Raw genomic sequence first — 7,365 nt, 5'->3', positions numbered from 1 at the left:
GCTCCGGAATTGTTGTTTCTCTTTACGATTGTGGTTTAAACGTGTTACTCACATGTCCCTGTCTGTAACCACTTGGTAAATAGGGGTGAGCTCCGGGCATCTATCCATATCGCCCAGGTGTGATACAATTTATCATAGCCTGACGGCTCATCTGGAAGCCTCATTCTCTCCATACGCTCTATTTCGTGGATCATTGCTATTTTTAGTGGAGTGCATTTTTTATGCAGCACACAAGGGGGAGACAGCGGCCTACCAAAATCGAGTTGGCTGCTGCTGTGGCTTTCTTTTTTTAAAAAAAAGGTAGGTTCCGTTCTTCCATGGTGAGGAATAGGCAGGGAGGTTCGGTTTTTGCCAGCTGGGGAATGCTTATAGGCAAGGCCTTATCCCTGGTGGTGCATGTAACGTCAGACCACGTTTCAGCATTCAGTCAGTCAGTGGCTGACAAACGAGCTCCATGCAAGTTTACATTAAACAGACACATTTCTTTCTTTACTGTATTGACTGCGGTCTGTAATCGAGCGGTTGAACTGTTTCTGTGTCCATGCATTGAATAAAGCAATACATCCTTGTAAAGTAGGCGTCCGTTCGTTGGAGTTCTTTGCTCCCCGAGTGTTGCTCCATCTCTAAACGTTGGCCTGGATCTTCATGGACGAATACTGCCCATCCCACGTGGAGCGTGTATCTCAGCCCGCGTGGAGTGCTGCAGTCCAATGAGGTATTCCGTGCTACATAGCAAGCCTTGGGCCTGTGTGATTGGGGGTCCGCTGCTGTCTGTCCACTCTGAAGCGCGCATCCGGGGCCGGCCGCTTTTCGACTACCAGCGACTGCAGGTCACACACACAGGCTGGTTGGAATGGCCTAGCATTATCCTGATCCGGAGGTGTAACTTGAAGCTGCGGGGCCCCAGTACAAAGTCTGGAACTGGGCCCCCAAACTATAAAGCGTCATTGATAGCATTGGTTTACAATGTGGGGAAGAGAGACTTTATGGGCCCCCTAGGGCTCCGGGCCCCCTGCACATACACCCATGACCCGAATACGTGGAGCATACAGACGCAGGCTGCCAGGATACGCTGTGCCTGCCCGATGTTTCCAACTTGGCTATTAGCGCAGCGGTAGGTACGAACTATAGAGTGCGGCTGCCATATGAACTGGTGTGTGTGTGTGTGTGTGTTTTGCTTCCAGTTGTACCTGTGCTGTGCACACTCTGGCAGACGCAGCTGCTCAGTGGATACAATGTTGCGAGCAGACGGGCTGAGTGTCAATCAAAGTGCTTGGGTGGTAGCAGCAGCCGCCGCCACAGCTGCGCTGCACCTCTTGCTCGTCGGTTTTGTTTTTCTGCTTTTGGAAACTGCTGTAGGAAAGGGGGTGCACCGGTCCTGGAGGTACTGCAATACCAGGTCAATGCGTGGAGTGGACAGAGCAAGCTCTTTTTCCAGCTCCCTGTTCTAAAAATCCATTTAATATATGGTCCCCAGATAGGGGACGTATCAGATATTAAACTGATAAGAACAGATACTACACTTGATCTTAGCCAAAAGGCCGAGAAGCGATAACCCGAAATGGGTTTCACCTGTAGCCCGGCCCGCCCAACTCCACTTCCAAGGCTTGAGGCAACACGCTCAGCCAGCACTCTGGGCGCACCCACAATGCACCCAGGCAGCTGGGAGAGCTATTAAAACTTTCCATAGCCCCGCCCCACGCCTTCTCAACCGCGCCCAGCCTCACACCCTCAGTCCTTCCTCTTGCACCGTGCTCACGCATCCTAGGCTTGCAGAGCCTGCTGCTGCTGCTACTGCAGGACTCGTCAGCTCCCTACAAAGGATGGTTAAGCCGGCGATGACACTAGAAGCAAGCACTAGTTTGTCTCTGAAGGTGCGTCGGTCGGTCGGTTGGAGGGATCTCTTCGGCCGGCCGCATTTCCAGTGGGGACGGATGGAAACTTTTAACCTAAAATAAGGGAAATTGGCTTCGGCCCCATAGGGCTTTATTGCCTTCCCCTGGGCCAGCATTAGTAGACCCTAGTAAGGAGAATATTAGAGCGGCATGGTCATCCGAAGAACTTAAAAACATACAGCAGGCCTTTTTTGCCCGCCCGCCATACATACATACATACATAACTACAGATTTTATATTTTTTTTTACATATATACATTATATATACACACACACACACACACACACACACACACACACACACACACACACACACACACACACACACACAATCTTAAATCTATCTTTAATCTATATCTACAAAATCTGTAATTTAGAAATAATCCATATCTATATTCTACATAATTAATAAAGATAGATAGATAGATAGATAGATAGATAGATAGATAGACTCACTCACATACATGCATACATACATACATACTGTATGCAATTGAGCCAGGTGTTTGGAAGGCTGACGATGTCACTCCTTTGTGATGTCATCAATTTAGAAGCATTAATACCGGGCTTGGCAGCCATTTCAGTCAGTCTCTGCTGCAGCTGGGAGACGGGAGATGGTCTTTATTTCCACCAAGAAGCTGCAGAACTACCGGTAACTGCATCATTTTTATTTTATTCAATATAGGTTTTATTGGTTTCATGGAGGGGGGGAAACTTTTGCCTTATCTCAAAGCAATGTAAAATTAACTTTGACAATGAAACTTAATAAATCAATTTCGAGTTGAACTATATCATGTTTGTCTGTGATATTTTATAAGGTCTACAAACAGGGGAATGAGGGGAGGGTAAGGGGGGGGTAGGTATCTATGACACGGGAGAAAGAAAAAATAAAACAAAAAGGGGGGGGGGGGGCGGGCTCCGGAATTGTTGTTTCTCTTTACGATTGTGGTTTAAACGTGTTACTCACATGTCCCTGTCTGTAACCACTTGGTAAATAGGGGTGAGCTCCGGGCATCTATCCATATCGCCCAGGTGTGATACAATTTATCATAGCCTGACGGCTCATCTGGAAGCCTCATTCTCTCCATACGCTCTATTTCGTGGATCATTGCTATTTTTAGTGGAGTGCATTTTTTATGCAGCACACAAGGGGGAGACAGCGGCCTACCAAAATCGAGTTGGCTGCTGCTGTGGCTTTCTTTTTTTAAAAAAAAGGTAGGTTCCGTTCTTCCATGGTGAGGAATAGGCAGGGAGGTTCGGTTTTTGCCAGCTGGGGAATGCTTATAGGCAAGGCCTTATCCCTGGTGGTGCATGTAACGTCAGACCACGTTTCAGCATTCAGTCAGTCAGTGGCTGACAAACGAGCTCCATGCAAGTTTACATTAAACAGACACATTTCTTTCTTTACTGTATTGACTGCGGTCTGTAATCGAGCGGTTGAACTGTTTCTGTGTCCATGCATTGAATAAAGCAATACATCCTTGTAAAGTAGGCGTCCGTTCGTTGGAGTTCTTTGCTCCCCGAGTGTTGCTCCATCTCTAAACGTTGGCCTGGATCTTCATGGACGAATACTGCCCATCCCACGTGGAGCGTGTATCTCAGCCCGCGTGGAGTGCTGCAGTCCAATGAGGTATTCCGTGCTACATAGCAAGCCTTGGGCCTGTGTGATTGGGGGTCCGCTGCTGTCTGTCCACTCTGAAGCGCGCATCCGGGGCCGGCCGCTTTTCGACTACCAGCGACTGCAGGTCACACACACAGGCTGGTTGGAATGGCCTAGCATTATCCTGATCCGGAGGTGTAACTTGAAGCTGCGGGGCCCCAGTACAAAGTCTGGAACTGGGCCCCCAAACTATAAAGCGTCATTGATAGCATTGGTTTACAATGTGGGGAAGAGAGACTTTATGGGCCCCCTAGGGCTCCGGGCCCCCTGCACATACACCCATGACCCGAATACGTGGAGCATACAGACGCAGGCTGCCAGGATACGCTGTGCCTGCCCGATGTTTCCAACTTGGCTATTAGCGCAGCGGTAGGTACGAACTATAGAGTGCGGCTGCCATATGAACTGGTGTGTGTGTGTGTGTGTGTTTTGCTTCCAGTTGTACCTGTGCTGTGCACACTCTGGCAGACGCAGCTGCTCAGTGGATACAATGTTGCGAGCAGACGGGCTGAGTGTCAATCAAAGTGCTTGGGTGGTAGCAGCAGCCGCCGCCACAGCTGCGCTGCACCTCTTGCTCGTCGGTTTTGTTTTTCTGCTTTTGGAAACTGCTGTAGGAAAGGGGGTGCACCGGTCCTGGAGGTACTGCAATACCAGGTCAATGCGTGGAGTGGACAGAGCAAGCTCTTTTTCCAGCTCCCTGTTCTAAAAATCCATTTAATATATGGTCCCCAGATAGGGGACGTATCAGATATTAAACTGATAAGAACAGATACTACACTTGATCTTAGCCAAAAGGCCGAGAAGCGATAACCCGAAATGGGTTTCACCTGTAGCCCGGCCCGCCCAACTCCACTTCCAAGGCTTGAGGCAACACGCTCAGCCAGCACTCTGGGCGCACCCACAATGCACCCAGGCAGCTGGGAGAGCTATTAAAACTTTCCATAGCCCCGCCCCACGCCTTCTCAACCGCGCCCAGCCTCACACCCTCAGTCCTTCCTCTTGCACCGTGCTCACGCATCCTAGGCTTGCAGAGCCTGCTGCTGCTGCTACTGCAGGACTCGTCAGCTCCCTACAAAGGATGGTTAAGCCGGCGATGACACTAGAAGCAAGCACTAGTTTGTCTCTGAAGGTGCGTCGGTCGGTCGGTTGGAGGGATCTCTTCGGCCGGCCGCATTTCCAGTGGGGACGGATGGAAACTTTTAACCTAAAATAAGGGAAATTGGCTTCGGCCCCATAGGGCTTTATTGCCTTCCCCTGGGCCAGCATTAGTAGACCCTAGTAAGGAGAATATTAGAGCGGCATGGTCATCCGAAGAACTTAAAAACATACAGCAGGCCTTTTTTGCCCGCCCGCCATACATACATACATACATAACTACAGATTTTATATTTTTTTTTACATATATACATTATATATACACACACACACACACACACACACACACACACACACACACACACACACACACACACACACACATCTTAAATCTATCTTTAATCTATATCTACAAAATCTGTAATTTAGAAATAATCCATATCTATATTCTACATAATTAATAGATAGATAGATAGATAGATAGATAGATAGATAGATAGACTCACTCACATACATGCATACATACATACATACTGTATGCAATTGAGCCAGGTGTTTGGAAGGCTGACGATGTCACTCCTTTGTGATGTCATCAATTTAGAAGCATTAATACCGGGCTTGGCAGCCATTTCAGTCAGTCTCTGCTGCAGCTGGGAGACGGGAGATGGTCTTTATTTCCACCAAGAAGCTGCAGAACTACCGGTAACTGCATCATTTTTATTTTATTCAATATAGGTTTTATTGGTTTCATGGAGGGGGGGAAACTTTTGCCTTATCTCAAAGCAATGTAAAATTAACTTTGACAATGAAACTTAATAAATCAATTTCGAGTTGAACTATATCATGTTTGTCTGTGATATTTTATAAGGTCTACAAACAGGGGAATGAGGGGAGGGTAAGGGGGGGGTAGGTATCTATGACACGGGAGAAAGAAAAAATAAAACAAAAAGGGGGGGGGGGGCGGGCTCCGGAATTGTTGTTTCTCTTTACGATTGTGGTTTAAACGTGTTACTCACATGTCCCTGTCTGTAACCACTTGGTAAATAGGGGTGAGCTCCGGGCATCTATCCATATCGCCCAGGTGTGATACAATTTATCATAGCCTGACGGCTCATCTGGAAGCCTCATTCTCTCCATACGCTCTATTTCGTGGATCATTGCTATTTTTAGTGGAGTGCATTTTTTATGCAGCACACAAGGGGGAGACAGCGGCCTACCAAAATCGAGTTGGCTGCTGCTGTGGCTTTCTTTTTTTAAAAAAAAGGTAGGTTCCGTTCTTCCATGGTGAGGAATAGGCAGGGAGGTTCGGTTTTTGCCAGCTGGGGAATGCTTATAGGCAAGGCCTTATCCCTGGTGGTGCATGTAACGTCAGACCACGTTTCAGCATTCAGTCAGTCAGTGGCTGACAAACGAGCTCCATGCAAGTTTACATTAAACAGACACATTTCTTTCTTTACTGTATTGACTGCGGTCTGTAATCGAGCGGTTGAACTGTTTCTGTGTCCATGCATTGAATAAAGCAATACATCCTTGTAAAGTAGGCGTCCGTTCGTTGGAGTTCTTTGCTCCCCGAGTGTTGCTCCATCTCTAAACGTTGGCCTGGATCTTCATGGACGAATACTGCCCATCCCACGTGGAGCGTGTATCTCAGCCCGCGTGGAGTGCTGCAGTCCAATGAGGTATTCCGTGCTACATAGCAAGCCTTGGGCCTGTGTGATTGGGGGTCCGCTGCTGTCTGTCCACTCTGAAGCGCGCATCCGGGGCCGGCCGCTTTTCGACTACCAGCGACTGCAGGTCACACACACAGGCTGGTTGGAATGGCCTAGCATTATCCTGATCCGGAGGTGTAACTTGAAGCTGCGGGGCCCCAGTACAAAGTCTGGAACTGGGCCCCCAAACTATAAAGCGTCATTGATAGCATTGGTTTACAATGTGGGGAAGAGAGACTTTATGGGCCCCCTAGGGCTCCGGGCCCCCTGCACATACACCCATGACCCGAATACGTGGAGCATACAGACGCAGGCTGCCAGGATACGCTGTGCCTGCCCGATGTTTCCAACTTGGCTATTAGCGCAGCGGTAGGTACGAACTATAGAGTGCGGCTGCCATATGAACTGGTGTGTGTGTGTGTGTGTGTTTTGCTTCCAGTTGTACCTGTGCTGTGCACACTCTGGCAGACGCAGCTGCTCAGTGGATACAATGTTGCGAGCAGACGGGCTGAGTGTCAATCAAAGTGCTTGGGTGGTAGCAGCAGCCGCCGCCACAGCTGCGCTGCACCTCTTGCTCGTCGGTTTTGTTTTTCTGCTTTTGGAAACTGCTGTAGGAAAGGGGGTGCACCGGTCCTGGAGGTACTGCAATACCAGGTCAATGCGTGGAGTGGACAGAGCAAGCTCTTTTTCCAGCTCCCTGTTCTAAAAATCCATTTAATATATGGTCCCCAGATAGGGGACGTATCAGATATTAAACTGATAAGAACAGATACTACACTTGATCTTAGCCAAAAGGCCGAGAAGCGATAACCCGAAATGGGTTTCACCTGTAGCCCGGCCCGCCCAACTCCACTTCCAAGGCTTGAGGCAACACGCTCAGCCAGCACTCTGGGCGCACCCACAATGCACCCAGGCAGCTGGGAGAGCTATTAAAACTTTCCATAGCCCCGCCCCACGCCTTCTCAACCGCGCCCAGCCTCACACCCTCAGTCCTTCCTCTTGCACC

The 7,365-nt window shown here is 48.9% G+C and overlaps 3 non-coding genes across 3 annotated transcripts; all 3 read right to left on the bottom strand.

Annotated features, from left to right (window-relative positions):
- Positions 1 to 1,362: 1,362 nt before the first annotated feature.
- Positions 1,363 to 1,553, bottom strand: LOC136593962 (U2 spliceosomal RNA). The gene has a single exon (XR_010788410.1). It is a non-coding gene; the product is annotated as a U2 spliceosomal RNA (small nuclear RNA).
- Positions 1,554 to 4,172: 2,619 nt separating this feature from the next.
- LOC136593961 (U2 spliceosomal RNA) lies at positions 4,173 to 4,363 on the bottom strand. The gene has a single exon (XR_010788409.1). It is a non-coding gene; the product is annotated as a U2 spliceosomal RNA (small nuclear RNA).
- A 2,613-nt stretch (positions 4,364 to 6,976) lies between these two features.
- Positions 6,977 to 7,167, bottom strand: LOC136593960 (U2 spliceosomal RNA). Its single transcript, XR_010788408.1, has one exon. It is a non-coding gene; the product is annotated as a U2 spliceosomal RNA (small nuclear RNA).
- Positions 7,168 to 7,365: the final 198 nt, after the last annotated feature.

This window comes from Eleutherodactylus coqui, unplaced genomic scaffold (assembly GCF_035609145.1).
Source record: "Eleutherodactylus coqui strain aEleCoq1 unplaced genomic scaffold, aEleCoq1.hap1 HAP1_SCAFFOLD_811, whole genome shotgun sequence".
NCBI lineage: Eukaryota > Metazoa > Chordata > Amphibia > Anura > Eleutherodactylidae > Eleutherodactylus > Eleutherodactylus coqui.
This window is presented reverse-complemented; position numbering and strand designations above follow the sequence as displayed.